Below are 23,261 nucleotides of genomic sequence, written 5' to 3' on the forward strand. Positions count from 1 at the left end.
GACACTCATGAATATAATTCACAAAAGAAATACATCTACTTATAAACACATCAGTGGTTAGTATCAACTATTAAATCCCCTTCCTATGAGAAAGTATCCAGGTATATTATATTACAGGGAAAAAGGGTACATTCAAAATGAATTATTTCAAACACCAATAAATGTGGTTAATCTAGAAATTAAGCATATTGTTCATACAATGGCATACTTTGTGAATTTTTAAAAAATATTTAAAGTTGGACTTTCTTGGTGGTCCAGTGGTTAAGAATCTCCCTGTAAATGCAGGGGACATGAGTTCAATCCCTGGTCTGGGAAGATTCCACATGCCTTAGAGCAACTAAGTTCATGTACCATCAACCACTGAGCCCATGCTCTATATTCTGGGAATGGCAACTACTGAGCCCTCATCCTGCAACTATTGAAGCCTGTATGCCTAGAGCTTATGCTCTGCAACTAGAGAAATCACTGCAATATGAAACCTGTGCACTTAAAAAAAGAGTAGACTCTGCTTGCTGAAACTAGAGAAAGCCTGTGTGCAGCAACAAAGACCCAGCACAGCCAACAATAATTATTTTTTCTTAAATATTTTAATTTTATATTATAAATGTTAGCTTTCAGGAGATAATTATTTCCTGTGCGACTTAAATGCTAAGTAGCTTTAGTTATATCCGACTCTGTGACCACATGGACTGTAGCCCTCCTGGCTCCTTCATCCATAGGGATTCTCCAGGCAAACATACTGCATTGGGTTGCCATACCCCCAGGGGATCTTTCCCCACCCAGGGATCAAACCTGCATCTCCTATGTCTCCTGCACTGGCAGGTGGTTTCTTTACCACTAGCTTCACCTGAAATACATAATTGCAAAGAACTTGTAGTTTCATAAGCTTTCACAAATCTACCACATAAAGAACTATCCCTGTCATTACAGGGAAGGAATGCAGTTATAATGACCAGCTGAATTCACACATGCATATAAACACAAATGTCAGGACTAAGGATGGCATTCTCTCGGCAATAAAGCTGGTTTTTCTGCACACATGAGGTCCTCCAACCTCATACTCACAGAGTACTCTTTCTTCCCTCTAATATGGCCCTCATCATAGTGGCTGAAGTTGTCTGACTATATGCTTTCTCACACTGCAATGTCCTTGAGGGTAGATTTCAGATCTGCATTTAGCAGCAGGTATTCAACTGCTTCTTCTTGAATGTATAAGCACTGTTGCCAGGACCATAAAATCATTGAGAAAGATTATCTCCAAGCAAACAGAATTTGTCTATCTTGGACTTCCTACCATAGATAATAAACTATTACAGGGATGGTTTGAACATCTTTTATGTTCTTAATAAAATTGATATTTATTGCCATATTATAGAATGTTTTATATCTAATCTCTCATATATAACAATAGTGTTATATAATTAATTTATGTTATAGTACCAAGACAAACTTGATATTTTGTAAATACTTTCTTTACAAACTGAAATTAATTTAAGCAATACTATTCTGGGTTATGGCTCCCTTGGTGGTTCAGTGGTAAAGAATCCTCTTGTGATGTTGCAGGGAAGATCCCCTGGAGAAGAAAGTGGTAACTCACTCCAGTATTCTCGACTGGGAAATCCCTTGGACAGAAGAACCTGATGGCAACTGAACAGTAATAACATATTCTCAGTTACATATGGATTCTATGGGAAAAAATATTAGTTGATACAAAGTTATCTGCTTATATCTACTATACTGTTTATTATATGTCACTCTTATCTCTGAATGAATCAAAATATAATAATAGAAATGTTTATATTTATATGAAAAGGATCCTGCATATGGCTGAAATATTACCAACCTCATACTTGACTTTGTTATAATTATATTAATGCTGATAAACAGTGTATAAACTTAACAAATGATCATTGACTTTAAAGTTTAAAAGTTGATTGAACAATTATTTGGAAGACAGTAAAGAGATCATCATTTGTCTATCATGTCTATAACCTGTAACACATTATTTCTTTTGGTTGTACAACTAGAAATGGCATTGATGATAGTTACCTACATGCCCTTGCTCTAAAGACAAATTACTTCTATGATTTCTTCATATAATATCCATTCATCTAATTACTTTTAGGTCCAAAATTCCCTTGAATATATTCTTACTGAAACCATTCTGTCTACATAGCTTTGTATTTAGTACAATTTTCATGTTAATATCGTCACTTTAACTGTCTATGGTTTGATTTTACTAATAAACTCACACTGTTGTAAAATATGTGACAGCTCTCAATACTTATCATTTCCTAGTAAATCTCAGAATAAATGAATACAATAAGTCCTTCGGAAAAAATAATTATCTTAAGAGAAGAAGAAACTCACTACTCTGTAGTTTATGATTAGTCATCAGTCATGTCTGACTCTTTGCAACCCTATGGACTGTAGCCCACCAGTTTCCTCTTTTCATGGGGATTCTCCAAGCAAGAACACTGGAGTAGGTTGCCATTTCCTCTTTCACTCTATAGTTTAAATAAATAGAATTCAAATAACAGAAAAGTTTATGTACAAAATAGGCTTTTTTAGGAATAAAGGCAATATAATAAAATCACAGGATTTAAAAAATTAAAGATTCCCTGATAGCTCAGTTGGTAAAGAATCTGCCTGCAATGAAGGAGACACCAGTTCGATTCCCGGGTCAGGAAGATCCGCTGGAGAAGGGATAGGCTACCCACTCCAGTACTCTTGGGATTCCTTTCTGGCTCAACTGGTAAAGAATCTGCCCACAATGCGGGAGACCTGGGTTCAATCCCTGGGTTGGGAAAATCCCCTGAAGAAGGGAAAGGCTAGCCACTCCAGTATTCTGGTCTGGAGAATTTCATGGACTGCATGGGGTTACAAAGAGTTGGACACGACTGAGTGACTTTCACCTCACTTTTTCAGTGTGGCATTTTTCAGATTCTCCTGTAGAACTTGGTTACTGGATGTGATTAAACATTAATTTAATAAAATATGCCTTGATAAAATATGGTTGCTAACTGAAGGAAAGCTACACGGCTCAAAATAGCCTGGAGTTAAAACTCCCCTCCAGGTCCTCTCCACCATTCTATACAGAATAAAGAACTTTCTCCCCTGAAGAAAGGAATGGACATTAAAATTGATTACATTCAGCTCGCAGCAGATCCCAGTCTCCGGCTGGTCTCAGCAATTCCTTGCCCCAATTGTTGAAAGCTAACTAGTCAAAAATAATCATGAGGAAAAACAGACCCCCTCAAAATGATGCATCTCCGCATATATGTTTTCTATACATACCTCCTCTCTTCTTGACTTAGCGCAGCAGCCCAATAATGTGACTGCTGCCCCTTCTCGCCTCATTAAAGGTGATCCGTTCCTGTAGAGTGCTGGTCTCGTTCTTTTTCCGAACCTTGTCTTCTCTAACTCCCTTACCTTATGCTAACCATAGCATACAATGCCACCTTAGAAATTAACCTTGAACACTAGCATACTAAATACCATAAAAATCCTGAAGCATTAGATTTTATTTAAACGAAGTCTTCTTTATTTAATCACTGAGACCTTTCCCATTATGTGTATTTAAGTCTAGTTTTCCAAAGCACCATTTGTGATACAAAGATTTAGTCTGCAGTGCTTCTAAACCATGGCCTCAGAACATCTGACACTCCTCCTGTTAAGAGGAGTCCCCATACCTTGAATCTAGTGGCTCATTACTGGTGGGCTTATTTGTCCAGTAAAGTAAGGCACAGTGATCTCTGTGACTTATGATACTAAGTCCTAAAGGCCATGCAGCTTCATCCTGGCTCAAACACATACACTTGAGAAGTTTCCTCTCAGGACTCAAAATCTAGGTTCTAAGAACTCTAAATAGAAATCTTGCATCTATGTACTTTAGTCAACAATCTCATCTGTCCCCAATCCTTGAGTCATCCCAGGCTACATGTTAGACGTATGAGTAAAGATGTTGCTAGATTAGCTCTGTCAAACAGAACATTCTGTGATGATAGAAATGTCATATATATATATATATATATATACACACTGGCCAAGGGGTCATCACTAGCCACATGTGGCTTCTGAACATTTAAAATATGGCTAGTATGGCTGAAGAACTAAAGTATTAATTATATTTAGTTAATGTAAATTTTAACATAAATGGTGGCTACTCTATTGGAAATGGGCAGATAATTCAAGCCCCCAGTCATTTGCATCACCCTCTGCTGCTTCCCAGAGATCACAGGGCAAAGACAAGTCATCTTGCTTTATCTTGTCCAGGTTCATGAGCTACAAATCCTATGAGGGTTTTTGTATTACTCCGCAAAGTTTGGAGTAGTTTGCCATGCAGCAACAGATAACTGAAATGGAATTCCAACCTCTTAAGTACTAGAGAAAAACTGAGGTAAAAAATTATGCTTTGTACAATGTTCTATTATTGGATTCTGGAAAAAACAATATAATACAGGAAAGAGTAAATCCTACCAGCAATGGACTCTCTTAGTAATGTTATCAAACTTGGAAACCTGAAAGACTATGATGAGTGACAGTTCTCTCCTACTTAATAGACTCCTGAAATGTGGTATATGAGTGTCCAGAAGAATGACTATCATTCCATTAGTCAAATACAGGTCCTGACCATTGTATAATATTATCTTCCCTTAAAATGGAAAATTTTGAATTAAAACTACTTCCGTAGAAATTATAACACTAAATAGCAAGTGATACATAGTTGCTAAATATTAACAAAAGACATCACAGTAATCCTGATACTCCTCTCCCACTCCTCAAAAAAATGTTATGATCAGTTTACCACTTAAGCCTTTACTACAGTTTTGATAACTTATATGGGAGAAATAAAAATAAACCATGTTTTATCTTAAAAAAAATAAGTGAAATATCTTTTTTTCATTTCTGATGTATTCAGTATATAACTTAAAAGTATCAGACAGTAAATTAGCAACATAAATAAACAACATCCCCATCTCTCAGCAGCCTGACAGCTTTGTTATGGTTTACAGTCCCCAAGGAAAGTCTCAGCACCAAGATATTGATTTGCACCACTGCACTTTTCTGACTAATTATTATCAATGCAGTCCCTCCAGTTAATCAGTTCATTCTCACAGTAAGAGTAGCCTTCAGTTTAAATTCATTATGCTGATAAATGACAACATTACAGCTGCATGACAATTTCTTTAATTAAAGAAAAATTTTTTTACAAAGATCAGAGGACTATGGCATGCTTAAGTATATTAAATTGACTGCTAAAGTTTCTGTCTCCCAAGAACTCAACGTTTCACTTGGTTTTGCATCCAACATTTCTGTCTAAGTTTTAAAAAGTAGGTTCCCCTTTAATAACATTTATCTTGAGAATCGTGTCAGTCAGAATGACCCTGTAAAGAAATCTGGTCAGGAAATATGTCAAATTCATTGACCTTTTTCCCTAATATATGGTTAGGTTATTTCAGAGGTAACGAAAGGAGGTGGGAAAGTGGAGGATGCTATTTAAAATGGGGTCAAAAATTTCTCTGAAAAAGTGCCTTAAATATCTGCAAGAAGAGTTCCGTGCAGGAGATACAGAAATACAAATACACTGAATTATGTGCTCTTTAGATGTAATATTTTATGCAATACTCCTAACTTCCCCATGAGGTGAGAAGTGAAAGTGTTAATTGCTCTGTCGTGTCTGATGCTTTGTAACCCCATGGACTGTAGTCCACCAGGATCCTCTGTCCAAGGGGTTCTCCAGGTATTAACACTAGAGTGGGTAGCCAGTGCCTTTTCCAGAGGATTCTCCCAACCCAGGGATCAAACCTGGATATCCTACATTGCAGGTACATTCTTTACCAACTATGCTACCAGGAAAGCCCCATGAGGTACTCCCTATTAAATAGGTGAAAAGTGAAAGTTGCTCAGTTGTGTCTGACTCTTTGTGACTCTATGGATTATACAGTCCATGGAATTCTCCAGACCAGACTACTGGAGTGGGTTGCCATTCCCTTCTCCAGGGGATTTTCCCAACAAAGGGATCGAACCCAGGTCTCTGGCATTGCAGGAAGAATTCTTTACCAGCTGAACCAGCATAGGTAGGTCCTATTAAAAGTAAAATCTTTCTTATTTCTGTATGAATAAATTCAAGCTTACAAAAATAAGTAATTTGCAACCTCACTGAGGTTTTACAGTCTATTACAAATTGAAGGAAAAGATCTTTTTACAGAGCTCACTGTATTCACTGCAAACTGATGTTTCCTCTAATACTTGAAACAGAGAAAAGGAGACAGAGACAGAGATGAAGATAGATATGGAGAGAGAGGCAAAATCTCAAGTACACTTGAAATTTACCTGATAATTTATTTCCATCTAAACACAGTTTATTTCTAGGTTTAACATAATATATCCAAGACGAGTTAAGTAAACATTATGCAAAGACATGAGTGATTATGATAACTATTGCCATCATTTATGTTACAGACTATTAATTTTTTCCAATGACTTTAAAAATGATGCCTTTCAATTTATTTTGGAATGTTTTTCAGTAGTTTTCTCTAATAGTTTTGAATAAGGGAGTGAATGAAGACATCTGAACATAAAGGAAAGACCTGATTACAAACCTGAATTTTATGGCCCTCTGTTTTTCCATCAGACAACAGAAATATAACAGATGTGCATTGAATAAGTGAATGTCTATGCTTTTATACACATGTTGGGCAGTAGTGGCTGAGGCCTTCAAGCAGTATCTATATATAGTAAAAAAAAAGTTTTATAATTAAAAACAATAGTCTTTGTACTGTTATTACTTGTGAACAAAAAAGAATCAATAATATTCTTGTAAACACTTCTGTCAAGAAAATTTTTAAGTATTTTAACATATTTTGCATACTAGGTAAATAAATTTGTCATGCATTTTAGAAAGTATTCCTAAAAATGATTCAAAAAGAACACACCTGGGCTTTATTAAGACAATTTTAAAATATTTTTAAAAATTCTGTATGCTAAAATTACAGGTTCAGTACTATTATAATTGCCATGTACTATTTTGCCATGTATATATTTCCTCATATGATTCTTACAACAGTCTTGTGGAAATGTCTATTATTATTTACAGACGAATGAAGTGAGGAACAGAGAAGTAACTTATTAAAGATTTCCTCAGGAATAAATGACAGAATTTAACGTGAACTCAGGACTGCCTGACTCAAGTAACTGTGAACTATTATTCACAACACAGTGTCCATTTCTCATCAGAGTCGAATTACATGAGATAAATTTATAGTGTTTGCTATAAATAATAATAAATAAAGTTACCTTATGATTGTCAAAACTAGAATGTCCATAAAACTATTTCATTTAAATATAAGTTCTATACTAGTATATTTGAAAGTACCTTGTTAATATTTATATTTTTAATAAAAATCAATTTTAATATATATAACTTCTCAACTTATCATATAGTGACTGAATAAAAGAAACTATTTACCAAAATTCCCCTAACATTATATCCTGTGTTTTACAGATTATTTCTATGATAGAAACAGAGACTGAAAAATAAGGAAAAAAAAATAGTTAAGAAATTAAGACTATTTCTAAATATTTTCCATTTATAAATTTACATATTAGGTATATGTTCAGTATCACTAACAGGTATCTAGTATGTATACACACACACACACACACACACACATTTTACTATGGGGCTCTATCTGAATTATCTGCTACTGCTTTATTGACTACACCAAAGCTTTTGACTGTGTGGATCATACAAACTGAGGAAAATTCTTCAAGAAATGGGAATACCACACTATCTGACCTGCCTCCTGAGAAATCTGTACGCAGGTCAAGAAGCAATAGTTAGAATTGGACATGGAACAAGAGACTGGTTCCAAATCGGGAAAGGAGTACATCAAGACTGTATAATGTCACCCTATTTATTTAACTTATATGCAGAGTACATCATGCAAAATGCCAGGCTGGATTGAGCACAAGCTGGAATCAAGATTGCTGGGAAAAATATCAATAACCTGAGATATGCAGATAATACCACCCTTATGGCAGAAAGCGAAGAACTGAAGAGCCTCTTGATGAAAGTGAAAGATGAGAGTCAAAAAATTGGCTTAAAACTGAACATTCAGAAAACTAAGATCATGGCATCTGGTCCCATCACTTCATGGCAAATAGATGGGGAAACCATGGAAACAGTGTCAGACTTTATTTTGGGGGCTCCAAACTAACTGCATATGGTGACTGCAGCCATGAAATTAAACAACGCTTGCTCCTTGGAAGAAAAGCTATGACCAACCTAGACAGCATATTAAAAAGCAGAGACATTTCTTTGTCAACAAAGGTCCATCTAGTCAAAGCTATGTTTTTTCCAGTAGTCATGTATTGATATAAGAATTGGACTATAAAGGAAGCTGAGCACCAAAGAATTGATGCTTTTCAACTGTGGTGTTGGAGAAGACTCAAGAATCCCTTGGACTGCAAAAAGATTCAACCAGTCAACCCTAAAGGAAATTAGTCCTGAATATTCATTGGAAGGACTGATACCGAAGCTGAAACTCCAATACTTTGGCCACCTGATGTGAAGAACTGACTCACTGGAAAAGACCTGGAAAAGACCCTGATGCTGGGAAAGATTGAAGGCGGGAGGAAAAGGGAACAACAGAATATAAAATGTGGGATTGTATCACCACCTTGATGGACACGAGATTGAACAAGCTCCAGGAGTTGGTGATGGACAGGGAAGCCTGGTATGCCGTAGTCCATGGAGTCACAAAGAGTTGGACATTACTGAGCTAATCTTGGTTAGTAATTTTTATTTCTTTAAAATTGGTCATTTCATGTCATTGCTTATTGTATGACAGAGAGAAGAAAAACAAATATTGGGCAGGACAATTACTCTTCCCAATAATTAGGATCAAATTTAACCCAAATTAACTCCCAATTTTGACTCAAAATGATTGATATTTGATGATTTTGAAAGAGCATATATTTTTGAGGATTTAAAGAATTATATTCAGTTCAGTTTAGTTGCTCAGTCGTGTCCGACTCTTTGCGACCCCATGAATCGCAGCACGCCAGGCCTCCCTGTCCATCACCAACTCCCGGAGTTCATTCAGATTCACGTCCATCGAGTCAGAATTATATTAAGGTAAGCTTATAGGAAGGAACTGACTTAGCAAGGAAAATACATTTTAGAATAAAAGACTTAGGAAGACAAATTTTAGGGAAAAAATACTAAACTTTTGGCTTAAATGTATTATAGTCTAAGTAGCCACAGATATTGTCAGAGTGGAAGTAAAAGGAGAGCAAATCTTCAGAATATCTAATGGCTTAATCAGGATCTAAATTTTTATGGAAGTGGGTATTTATGTTATGTATCTTTAAATAAACTACAAATTATGAATTTTTTAATTATTCAAAAGGCAACTATTGTTAGAAGTAGAAAATTGTAGATATAGTTCAAATGTTATTTTACTATTATAGATCTTTTTAAAAATAAGAACATCAGGAATAAATGACTATAAAAATGAGAGATCAAGCAAAAACTTAAGTATCAAAAAGTTACATATGACACATGTGCCCTCTTTGTGTTCAAAATCAATACTTCATAGAAGACATATAACTGCTTTCTGAGCCATTAATGTCATCAGGGCACAGACTTAGTGAATATTTAGAGAATAATACTCTTCTCAATGTCAAATTTTATAACCTTCAACTCCTAATTATCTAGGGAAAGTTTACATCTGACTCCGTATATAATTTCATACATTCAGAAATTCTCGTTTCATTATATTGATTGACCTTTGGTCATAACCAGCTATATTTATCAGTTACATACAATTATTAAAAATAAATAATCATGCTCACAATATACTCTTCAAATATTTATTTCTTGGTAGAATGATGGTATTCCTATTCATAATGCCTTTTGAAATTAAAAAAGGAAGTGCTTCAGAAACTAAATGACTTTTTTCATGTATATGTACTTGTATATTTCTGAGCTCTATATTTCTAACAAAACAAAGTACTGTTTCTATTACACTTCTATAACTTTAAAAATGGTACAAAGAACTGTAAGGGCTTAATTATTATAATAATTTAACAGGCACATTGACTATCTATTCCATTTTCAAAGAACAGCTACCAAATGGATCTCCTTCAGAGAAAAGTAAGACCTGCATGCATGCAAAGCATTTGATTACAACACACTATAGTTAAATCACAAATTTAAGAATAATCATGACCTAAATGAGAAGATGACATTGAAAACAGTCTGGACTTTGGAATCAGAGCTGGGACAGGCACTGCTGTGTTTGATGGTTTTCAAACCTTAGACAAGGGAATTAATTTTCTTGGAACTTAGTTTCCTTCTCTAAAATGAGAATGATAAAAGCCTACCCCATGGAAAAAAGTGGGAGAATGAGAAGCAATGTTATAAAACACAGTGCTTAATAAATAATGAGCACTTAATAAGTGGTTGAGGAAGTTGTTTAAGTTGAATCATTCTGACTGCTATTCCCAGGGTTCTCTATGGGTGAGAAGTGCTTGCTGGTAAAACACCTCCAAAACAGACAGATTGAGGCAAAAGGTAATGTCCCTTCTGATGATGAAACCATGAAGGAAAAGATTGGGAAGAGATTGCTTTGCATGAAATAAGAAGAATCATTTTGCTTCCAAGAGGGAAGGATCAGGAAAACCAGGATTGGTATTACAAAGCTGGAGACTATACAGGGAAACAAGCATTGACATTGTCTTGGAGTGATGGGGCTTAAGAAGAAAAATTCACAATACTGAGACTGTGAATGTTTATGTTACATCTGGAGTGTTTGGCTTTGCTTAGATCCTTCCTTTACCATAACAAACCTTTTGCTTAAATAGTGTTTTACCTTGTGGAAATCAAGGGACACTGGTTAATGTGGTATGGATAAGTGATTGCATATTTGCAAACGAGCATAAGTGAGCTTTAAAAAAGTCTCTGTGAATTCACAAAGTATTGGAAAAGGTTTGATTTCCTAGGATGTATACCCATAGTTTTAGCCAGTGATAATCAGAGCACAACGAGTAAGAGTCCAGACAATGGAGCCACACTTTCTGACTTAAGAATATTGCCTCTCCTAAAGATGTCCTTTTCATTATAGGGAACTGGAATGTAAAAGTAGGAAGTCAAGAAATACCTGGAGTAACAGGCAAATTTGGCCTTGGAGTACAAAATGAAGCAGGGCAAAAGCTAATAGAGTTTTGCCAAAACAACACATGGGTCATAGCAAACACCCTCTTCCAACAACACAAGAGAAGACTCTACATACGGACATCACCAGATCGTCAATATCGAAATCAGATTGATTATAGTCTTTGCAGCCAAAGATGGAGAAGCTGTTTACATTCAGCTAAAACAAGACTGGGAGCTAACTGTGGCTCAGATCACAAATTCAGACTTAAATTGAAGAAAGTAGGGAAAACCACTAGATCATTCAGTGACCTAGTGATTCATGACCTAAATCAAATCCCTTACCATTATACAGTGGATGTGAGAAATCAATTCAAGGGATTAAATCTGATAGACAAAATGCCTGAAGAAATATGGACGGAGGTTCGTGACATTGTACAGGAAGCAGGGATCAAGAACATCCCCAAGAAAAGAAATGCAAAAAGGCAAAATGGTTGTCTGAGGAGGTTTTACAAATAGCTGTGAAAAGAAGAGAAGCTTAAGGCAAAGGAGAAAAGGAAAGATATACCCATCAGAATACAGAATTCCAAAGAATAGCAAGGAGAGATAAGAAAGGGTTCCTAAGGGATCAGTGCAAAGAAATAGAGGAAAACAATAGAATGGGAAAGACTAGATATCTCCTCAAGAAAATTAGATATACCAAGGGAATATTTCATGCAAAGATGAGAACAATAAAGGACAGAAATGGTATGGACCTAACCAAAGCAGAAGATATTAAGAGGTGGCAAAAATACATAGAAGAACTGTACAAAAAAGATCTTCACGACCCAGATAATCATGATGGTGTAGTCATTCACCTAGAGCCAGACATCTTGGAATAGAAAGTCAAGTGGGCCTTAGGAAACATCACTGTGAACAAAGCTAGGGGAGGTGATGGAATTCCAGTTGAGCTATTTAAAATCCTAGAAGATGATGCTGTTAAAATGTTGTGCTCAATATGCCAGCAAATTTGGAAAATTCAGCAGTGGTCAAAGGATGGGAAAAGGTCAATTTTCATTCTAATCCCAAAGAAAAGCCATGCCAAAGAATGCTCAAACTACCACACAATAGCACTCATCTCACACGCTGGTAAAGTAATGCTTAAAATCCTTTAAGCCAGGCTTCAAAAGTACACGAACGGTGAAATTCCAGATGGTCAAGCTGGATTTAGAAAAGGCAGAGCAAGCAGAGATCAAACTGCCAACATCCTCTGGATCATAGAAAAAGCAAGAGAGTTCCAGAAAGACATCTACCGTCTGCTTTATTAACTATACCAAAACCTTTCACTGTGTGAATCACAACAAAGTGAGGAAAATTCTGAAAGAGATGGGCATACCAGACTACCTGACCTGCCTCCTGAAAAACGGTATGCAGGTCAGGAAGCAACAGCTAAAATTGGACATGGAACAGACTGGCTCCAAATCTGGAAAGGAGTACATCAAGACTATATAACATCATCCTGCTTATTAACTTATATATGCAGCGATCAGGCCCTTTCAGTTCAGTTGCTTAGCTGTATCCAACTCTTTGTGACCCCATGAATTGCAGCACCCAGGGCTCCCTATCCACCAATTCCTGGAGTTCACTCAAATCCATGTCCACTGAGTCAGTGATGCCATCCAACCATCTCATTCTCTGTGGTCCCCTTCTCCTTCTGCCCTCAGTCTTTCCCAGCATCAGGGTCTTTTTCAATGAGTCAGCTCTTCACATCAGGTGGTCAAAGTATTGGAGTTTCAGCATCAACATCGGTCCTTCCAATGGACACCCAGGACTGATCTCCTTTAGGATGGACTAGTTGGGTCTCCTTGCAGTCCAAGGGACTCTCAAGAGTCTTCTCCAACACCACACTTCAAAAGCATCAATTCTTCTGTGCTCAGCTTTCTTTATAGTCCAACTCTCACATCCATACATGACCACTGGGAAAACAATGGCCTTGACTAAATGGACCTTTGTTGACAATGTTATGTCTCTGCTTTTTGATATATTGTTTAGGTTGGTCATAACTTTCCTTCCAAAGAGTAAGCATCTTTTAATTTCATGGCTGCAATCACCATCTGCAGTGATTTTGGAGCCCAAATAAAGTCAGCCACTGTTTCCACTGTTTCCCTATCTATTTGCCATCAAGTGATGGGACCAGACGCCATGATCTTAGTTTTCTGAATGTGAGCTTTAAGCCAACTTTTTCACTCTCCACTTTTACTTTCCTCAAGAGGCTCTTTAGTTCTTCTTCACTTTCTGCCAGAAGGGTGGTGTCATCTGCATATCTGGGGTGATTGATGTTTGTCCCAGCAATCTTGATTACAGCTTGTGCCACATCAAGCCCAGTGTTTCTCATGATGTACTCTGCATATAAGTTAAATAAGCAGGGTGATAATATACAGCCTTGACATACTCCTTTTCCTATATGGAACCAGTCTGTTGTTCCATGTCGAGTTCTAACTGTTGCTTCCTGATCTGCATACAGGTTTCTCAAGAGGTAGGTCAGGGGTCTGGTATTCCTATCTCTTTCAGAATTTTCCACAGTTTATTGTGATGCACACAGTCAAAGGCTTTTGCATAGTCAATAAAGCAGAAATAGATGTTTTCTGGAACTCCTTTGATTTTTCAATGATCCATTGGATGTTGGGCTGGATGAAGCACAAGCTGGAATCAAGATGGCCAGGAGAAATAACAATAATATCGGATACGCAGATGGCACCACCCTTATGGCAGAAAGTGAAAAAGAGCTAAAGAGCCTCTTGATGAAAGTGAAAGAGGAGAGTGAAAAAGTTGGCTTAAAGCTCACATTCAGAAAACTAAGATCATGGCGTCTGGTCCCATCACTTGATGGCAAATAGATAGGGAAACAGTGGAAACAGTGTCACACTTTAATTTTGGGGCTCTAAAATCACTGCAGATGGTGTTTGCAGCCATGAAATTAAAAGATGCTTACTCCTTGGAAGGAAAGTTATGACCAACCCTGACAACATATTAAAAAGCAGAGACACTACTTTGCCAACAAAGGTCCATCTAGTCAAGGCTATGGTTTTTCCAGTAGTCATGTATGGATGTGAGAATTGGACTATAAAGAAAGCTGAGCATTGAAGAACTGATGCTTTTGAATTGTAGTGTTGGAGAAGACTCTTGAGAATCCCTTGGACTGCAAGGAGATCCAACCTGTCCATCCTAAAGAAGATCAGTCCTGGGTGTTCATTGGAAGGACTGATGTTGAGGCTGAAACTTCAAAACTTTGGCCACCTCATGCGAAGAGCTGACTCATTGGAAAAGACCCTGATGCTGAGGAAAGATTGAGGGCAGGAGGAGAAGGGGACGACAGAAGATGAGATGTTTGCATGGCATCATCGACTTGATGGACATGGGTCTGCGTGGACTCCGGGAGTTGGTGATGGACCCAGAGGCCTAGCGTGCTGCAGTTAATGGGGTCGCAATGAGCTGGACACGACTGAGCAACTGAACTGAATCCCTTTTTTAACTTCAAACAGCTTCAAACAATATTTTAAAATTGTTTATATTTTTAAATTTTTACAGTCTATTTTTCTTTTATGAGAGAAATTATGAACAGTACCCTTAATAGGGCATTTCCTTAGAGAAGGGGCACACTCCTGACATACTACCAGATGACCAGAAGTAATACAATAGAAACTTCTTTGCCCATACACACTTTATATGTTCTTTCTTCTTGCAGTCTTCCCAACTGTTCTTCCAGTGACAGACCTGAAACATCTGTTGGATTATACTTCATATTCTTTTCCACAAACAAGTTCTTATATAATGTAGGATCAATTTCTTTAAGACAGTGTTTGAAGATGTTGGAGGCATATCTTCAAAATGGTATTGATCAGTTCTCTTGCTTGTAAAGGTATCTGTGTTTTTTGCTAAATAATATCATGTTGCTGTTTATTAATTACATTGGCCTTTAAAAGATTATCCAGGATAGGAAGCACACACATAAACCGTTGAAAGAGAGCCATTCTATTTCTCCAAACTAATGGCAAATCATGCAGAAGCACACAGGCTGCAAAGGACTGCGCAGAAGCGTGGCCAAGAGGAGCTACCCCTCGCCCAAGGTCAGGGGCTGCGACCGAGAGTGCCTGGCTGTGTCGGCACAGGAGCAGCTGAGAGGACCTACCCCACATCTGAGGTCAGGGGCGGCGGCCGAGACGAGTTACCCCATGCCTTAGGTCAGGGAAGGTGGCCGAGAAGAGCAATCCCACATCCGAGGAGTGGCAGCTGCAAGGCGCAGGAGGGCCGAGAGGAGCTACTCCACCTTCAAGGTCAGGAGGGATGGCCATGAGGAGATACCCTTCATCCAAGGTAAGGAGCAGAGGCTGTGCTTTGCTGGAGCAGACGTGGAGAGATACCCCACGTAAAAGGTAAGAGAAACCCAAGTAGATGGTAGGTGTTGTGAGAGGGCATCAGAGGGCAGACACACTGAAACCATAATCACAGAAAACTAGCCAATCTGATCACATGGACCACAGCCTTGTCTAACTCAATGAAACTAAGCCATGCCGTGTGGGGCCACCCAAGATGGGAGGGTCATGGTGGAGAAGTCTGACAGAATGTGGTCCACTGGAGAAGGGAATGGCAAACCACTTCAGTTTTCTTGTCTTGAGAACCCCATGAACAGTATGAAAAGGTAAAATGATAGGATACTGAAAGGTGAACTCCCCAGGTTGGTAGGTACCCAATATGCTACTGGAGATCAGTGGAGAAATAACTCCAGAAAGAAGGAAGGGATGGAGCCAAAGCAAAAACAATACCCAGCTGTGGATGTGACTGGTGATAGAAGCAAGGTCCGATGTTGTAAAGAGCAATATTGCATAGGAACCTGGAATGTCAGATCCATGAATAAGGCAAATTGGAAGTGGTCAAACAAAAGATGACAAGAGTGAACGCTGACATTCTAGGAATCAGCGAACTAAAATGGACTGGAATGGGTGAATTAAACTCAGATGACCATTATATCTACTACTGTGGACAAGGATCCCTTAGAAGAAAGAGTGAAAAAGTTGGCTTAAAGCTCAACATTCAGAAAACTAAGATCATGGCATCTGGTCCCATCACTTCGTGGCAGATAGATGGGGAAACAGTGGAAACAGTGTCAGACTTTATTATTTTGGGCTCCAAAATCACTGCAGATGGTGACTGCAGCCAAGAAATTAAAAGACGCTTACTCCTTGGAAGAAAAGTTATGGCCAACCTACATAGCATATTCAAAACAGAGATATTACTTTGCCAACAAAGGTCCATCTAGTCAAGGCTATGGTTTTTCCAGTAGTCATCTATGTATGCGAGAGTGGACTCTGAAGAAAGCTGAGTGCTGAAGAATTGATGTTTTTGAACTGTGGTGTTTGAGAAGACTCTTGAGAGTCCCTTGGACTGCAAGGAGAGCCAACCAGTCCATTCTAAAGGAGATCAGCCCTGGGTGTTCACTGGAAAGACTGATGCTGAAGCTGAAACTCCAATACTTTGGCCACCTCATGCGAAGAGTTGACTCATTGGAAAAGACCCTGATGCTCAGAGGGATTGGGGGCAGGAGGAGAAGGGGACGACAGAGGATGAGATGCTGGATGGCATCAACGCCTTGATGGACATGAGTCTGAGTGAACTCCAGTAGTTGGTGATGGACAGGGAGCCCTGGGGTGCTGTGATTCACATGGTCGCAAAGGGTCAGACACGACTAAGTGACTGAACTGAACTGAACTGAACTGAATGGCAAATCATCTGATGCTATTTCCTCAGTTTATCTTTCCTTTTCTTCCTCTTTTTCTTCTTCTCTTCTTTCATCTCCAGCAATAAGACATCCTGATACAATATCAATAACTGTTTTGCAACTTTCTCCAGTGGTTACGATTTTACTCTGAAGTGTCCGCTTTACCAGTCTTCTCTAAAACCCATTTCCAAGGCAGCGTTAACCACAGGTATATTCATCATGAATACAACATTTGAAGAACTTTCTCCTGGTCCAAAATGAACCATGGGTCAGCATTTTCAACTCCAGGAGTATTTGAAGTTCACAATAGCTGTTCATGAAGATGAAGATATCTAACTTGAATCTAATCCCTGCCCTTTCATGCGTATCAAGACCTCATACCTTGGAAACCACTATCTGTGTTCTACCCATGTGCCATCTCCATATTCCCAACATCTTAAGCCACCATCACAACAAAAGTACTTGACATTATCATTACGACCTACATGATAGAAACCAGCACTTGCAAGCTTCTCAGGCTGAACTGGTACAGTAGATGGCCCCACATAAATGTTCTCAGTCAAGCTGCATGTGTCTGCATGCTCAAATTTTAAATGCTGAACCTCTGCATTTCCAGAGAATTTCCAAAAATGGACAGTTGGGGAAAAGTCTCCAGGGCTCTAGCATAGCATCATCCTTTGGTTTCTAGTTATTTAGCATCTCACCACAGGCAAAACAGGCTACCCTATCTCCAGGTCCTATGTAATAAAAGCCTGCTGCTGCTGCTGATAAGTCACTTCAGTTGTGTCCGACTTTGTGCGACCCCATAGACAGCAGCCCACCAGGCTCCCCCATCCCTGGGATTCTCCAGGCAAGAATACTGGAGTGGGTTGCCATTTCCTTATCCAATATGTAATAAAAGCCAGCTCTTACTAATGCTGATGGTGACAGAAAGGTTAATGAACATATCTGGTAAGTAAAAAATCTCGCTTCTTCAGTAGTCATGGCACAACTGTAGGAGTTAGTCCTCAATGGGGGAAAGTCTTCAACTGCTCTAGAAGTAATAGGGTTTGGTGAAAGGTTGGAAAAAGAACCACTGAATAAGCTACTATGTTCCAAAGTGGATGATAATGAATAAATAAAACTGTTTCTCATTGGAGAAGAAGCATTTTTAGAAGTGGATTCCAGATTAGTGACAGAACTAGATTCTGAATAAAGCTACAGCTAGGACACAGTTGTTTATGCTTCTCAATAGGATTGTCTCCTTATTTCCAGTTATCCAGCATCAGGCTACAACAGAAGCATTTGACCTTGTTATTCACACCAGTGTAATAAAAACCAGCATGAGCAAGACTCCTTTCTGAGACAGGAACACCAGTGGGAAAAGCTGAATATGTAGACTGAATATGTAGCTGAGTATCAAGACTCGGTAGAGTTCACATGAAAAGTCATATTTCATTTTTTGTTTGTTGTCAATTGTCCAATTTGACAAGATTGTGCTATCTTCAAGCACACTATAAAATTTTCTATTCAAGGGATCCGGGACAAATCTTTGGGAGGTCGTTTTGTACATGAGTGATTTTATTTTTGACAGCTAAAATCCTTTACATGAATTTTTTCTTCTGCCCATAGAATTTTGACATGAATAATATCACTCATGCCCATAGAGTTTTGACATGAATAATATCACTCATGCTACAGTGGGCTTCCCTGGTGGCTCAAACAGTAAAGAATCTGCAGTAATGTGGGAGACCCGAGTTTGATCCCTGGGTTGGGAAATCCCCCTGGAGAAAGGAATGGTGACTCACTCCAGCATTATTCTTAGAGAATTCCATGGACCGAGGAGCCTGGTGAGCCATAGGCCATGGGGTCACAAAGAGTTAGACACGACTGAGCAATTAACACACACGCACATGCTATAGTAATGCTTAAGCAAGATGATCCTGGAATCTATAGTGTTAGCTCTTATTGGTATTTTTAGTTTCTAGTTAGACAATTAGAAAGAGATATGAACATATGTCAATCAACATTTTAACTGTAAATGTCAGTTCAGCTATCAAGAGTCAACTCTATTACATAATATCTTTAAATAGGTCAGAATTATATAAATTTCATATTTTTCCAAAATAAATGATCCAAATCTCCACAAAGGTAACATATATCAATTGAGAATTTTTAATCTTTATTACAAAAGCAATGCTAAAGTTTGAAACAAGTAAAATTATAGTATGGAAGATACACTTAAACTAATTGTTAACTCCTTTAGTGTTATATTCTTATTTATCAATATATCATTTTATTCCATTTTTTTTTCAGTTGATTTTTAAAGAGACCTAATGATCACAGTTTTTAATGTATTCTAAAATGCCTGTAAATGAAAATTCATATAGAGAATTAAATTCAGCTTCTGATTTCACCAGGACTTCCTTGGTGGCTCAGACGGTAAAGCGTCTGCTTACAATGAGGAAGACCTAGGTTCAGTCCCTGGGTCGGGAAGATCTCCTGGAGAAGGAAATGGCAACCCACTCCAGTATTCTTGCCTGGAAAATCCCATGGACAGAGAAGCCTGGTAGGCTACAGTCCATGGTGTCACAAAGAGTTGGACACGACTGAGCGACTTCACTTTCACTTCTGATTTCAAAGACATTTTCCCAAATAAGAAAATCTGTTCCAAAATGTAATGCAAATTACATTTCTAAATTCCACATTTTTCTAAGACATTCTGCTTTTATTAAAAAGCAGATTTTGTACAATGAATTGTACACTGTATAATTTTTCTAGTCATTCCCTTTAAGAAGTTAGCAAAATGAACAATCAATTCACATGATCTTTACACATTTGCTCAGTACATTAGAATATATAGTATAGATAATCACTAGTTCAGTGGGAGTTCTTTGATTGCAGAGGACTTAACTGTTTAAGTAACCACATTGAGTAAGATACATTGCAGATTTCACTTCTGGAAATATCACATGTATCATTTGATATCACATGAATCAAACTAATTCTAGCAAAGCAAGCAGTCCAAAGTTCAAATTAAAAGTTAAAATCTGCTCTTTAAGGACAGAATTACCTATATCCCTTGCAAATTCTCTTTAGCTTAATGATACATCTGATTTCAAAAATTACTTATATCTAATACCTAACTTTCAAAAACCTACAGTGCTGATTGGTACAAATAACACTTGTGAAGCTATCTGTATAACTCTGTTTCTAAAAACTGATTTGCTAATATAAGGTAATCCCAGATATGTTTCAAATGCATTTCACAAGTTATCATCTAACAGAGAAATCAATTATGGTGTTCTTCGTTACAATCAAAAATATAGACTTGTTGAATTAATATAAACAAAGAAAAAATGGCCTTTAGCTAGTCCTTGAATTTCAGATTTCTTTCTAAAATATTTCCCTTAGCTAGTCACTCTCCATCTTTTTGTCTTATAAATCCAAAGTACTGAATTGGTCTTATTCATCATTTCTCTAATTTGTCAAAGTTAATTTGAATTCTAATCTCATGGTATCCAAGATTCCATCAACTGTGTCCAACTTCCTGTCATCCAAAACTTAATCAGTCTCTTGTTTTAGTCTCCCAAGTAGTGAATTTTATGAAATAATACTGATCCTGGAACTACATTTTGTCATTTAAAATTCAATATAACTTTTGGGGTCAACATTAGGTTGTTCGTAAGTATACAACATTAAACTATTCTAAAAAGATGTCCACTTTGCTAATAATCATTAGTATTTCTAAAAGTTTTTTGTTGTAATCTCTAACGGTCATGGTAAGGGGCTTCCCTAATAGCTGAGTTAGTAAAGAATCTGCCTGCAATGAAGGACACCCTGGTTTCATTCCTGGGTCGGGATGATCCAATGAAGAAGGGTTAGGCGACCCACTACAGTATTCTTGGGCTTCCCTTGTGGCTCAGCTGGTAAAAAGATCTGCCTGTAATGTGGGAGACTTGGGTTTGATCCCTTGGTTGCGAAGGTCCCCGTGGAGAAGGGAAAGGCTAGCCACTCCAGTATTCTGGCCTGGAGAATTCCATGGACTGTATTATAGTCCACGGGGTCGCATAGTTGGACATGACTGAGTGACTTTCACTTTCACTAATGGTCATGGTATAATTCCAAAGGTGACCAAGCGGGTTTATATCAGAGATACAAACTCCATTCAGAATAACAAAGTGAGTTTATGATTAACAAATGCATGAAACTTGTTGCCTAGAGAAGCAACCAAGGAGAACAGGGACACAGAATAAAGAGCTAGACTGTCACAGTATTTATATCAATTACATATCCATTGGTTCAAACAAACTCTTGAAGACTGCCCTGCCAACAATTCCCATAGCTTCTTACCACATTTCCCTTTCTATCTTCCTTTCCTTTTGTGAAATGATTTTTCTTTCCCTTTACTATCTACTAAAATATAGACTCCACCATAAATTCTTTTTGATCAAGAGAACAAGTTATGAGTCAAGATTAATTGGATGTGAGTCCCTGCTGTACTATTCAAGATTTGCAACAAATAAATAACCTCATTTTGCTTCTCATTCCTCTCCTTTAACATGCTGCTGCTTCTAAGTCGCTTCAGTCGTGTCCAACTCTGTGCGACCCCATAGACGGCAGCCCACCAGGCTCCCCCGTCCCTGGGATTCTCCAGGCAAGAACACTGGAGTGGGTTGCCATTTCCTTCTCCAATGCATGAAAGTGAAAAGTCAAAGTGAAGTCGCTCAGTCGTGTCCGACCCTCAGCGACCCCATGACCTGCAGCCTTCCAGGCTCCTCTGTCCATGGGATTTTCCAAGCAAGAGTACTGGAGTAGGGTGCCATTGCCTTCTCTGCCTTTAACATGAGGATAATGGTAGTTCCTATCTCAGGATTGTTTGGAAGATTACGTGAGCTACCATAGGAAAAGGACTTACAACTACAGTAAGCGCTACTTGAGTGTTTGCAATTATTATTCTGTTTACAATTATTGATGTTATGTGAGAGCTTGTTCACCTTGACAGAATTTATCATGTTTCTTCCAAATGACTTCATATCTATTTCAGAATACACAACATTGTAATAATTTTTGTTTTTAATTTGTGTGGTTCCCATGTACTATGAACAACCAGAGACCAGCAGTCAGGTTACATGAATCCTATGATCTTCTGGACACAGATGGTTGTTAATTAATGTTTAGGAAGAATGGGAACTAAAAGGAATGAAGGAATAAATAAAGTAGAGCTTTGTAAAGGAAGTAAGATTTTGGTCTTGTTCTATAGCATAAGTTTGGTAAGGTCCTCATATGATTCACTAATACACAGACCTCCCTCAAACAGATTCAGAAGGAATCTAGTAATTAACACCAGTTCATAAACTGCTTGCATCTGGATCATATGGAAGATGGGCATTTTAAAAACTACAAACAGGACATGCTTACAAGATCTCTTAGAGTGGCCTTAGAGTTTACATTTTAACAAGTTTCAAGTTTCAAGCACATAAACCACATCCATGATGATGATGGTAGTTTAGTCACTATGTCGTGTCTGACTCTGGTGACCCCATGGACTGTAGCCCACCAGGCTCCTCTGTCCATGGGATTTCTCAGACAAGAATACTGGAGTGGGTACCCATTTACTTTTCCAGGGGATCTTGCTGACCCAGGGATCGAACCCGTGTCTCCTGCATTGCAGATAGATTTTTTTTACCCACAGAGCCACTAAGGAAGCCTGAGTCATGTCTATGCTACATTTTAATCCATTCAAGCAAGAACAGTTGGCTTCCTTTGAGAAAAGGTGAGACAAAAAAGTCTTTTTAGAGAGCTGTGTTCCCAACTATTACCATGATCCTAATTGTGTTATAGCCTGGCCTTGAGAAACAATGTCCATAAAAGCATGTGCTGGGATAGACTGTTAATACTTTTTCCCTCAAAGTAACAGAAAATAATTTCAATCATTTTTTTTTGTGTGTGTGTGTGTATTTGTTGTTATTGTTGCTTTAAGTTTTATTAAGTTTTTTTGTATATATGAAATTATAAATAATATACAGTCCATTCTGTGGAGCTGGACAGGACAGAAGCAAGGAGAAAGGAGATGACTAAACACTATAGACTATTATTCATCCTTATATATCTACGAATATCATCCTGTTACCACACAAGTATAATGTTATCTAAGCTCTTCCAAGTCTATTTTTTGTGCCCTCTAAGAAAAAAACAGATGGACATGAGGCATCTGAAAGGCAGGAAGGTCTATTTTTGGAGCTATACTCACTCTTATTGAGCTTCATACCATTTAAGCTGCATGCTTTTTTTTTTTTTGATGGTAAATAATCCATCTTATGAATATCAAAAACATTAAGAGTTAGCTGAAAAAATCAGGGTGCT

At 37.8% G+C, this 23,261-nt stretch overlaps 1 protein-coding gene and 1 pseudogene across 1 annotated transcript in view; both read right to left on the reverse strand.

The window, feature by feature from the left end:
- NEGR1 (neuronal growth regulator 1) overlaps positions 1-23,261 on the reverse strand; it is a 1,037,860-nt gene that overhangs the window by 965,362 nt on the left and 49,237 nt on the right. The gene's annotated exons all lie outside the window — the stretch shown is intronic.
- LOC138428473 (baculoviral IAP repeat-containing protein 2 pseudogene) lies at positions 16,884-18,468 on the reverse strand (annotated as a pseudogene).

This window comes from Ovis canadensis, chromosome 1, assembly GCF_042477335.2.
Source record: "Ovis canadensis isolate MfBH-ARS-UI-01 breed Bighorn chromosome 1, ARS-UI_OviCan_v2, whole genome shotgun sequence".
Taxonomy (NCBI): domain Eukaryota; kingdom Metazoa; phylum Chordata; class Mammalia; order Artiodactyla; family Bovidae; genus Ovis; species Ovis canadensis.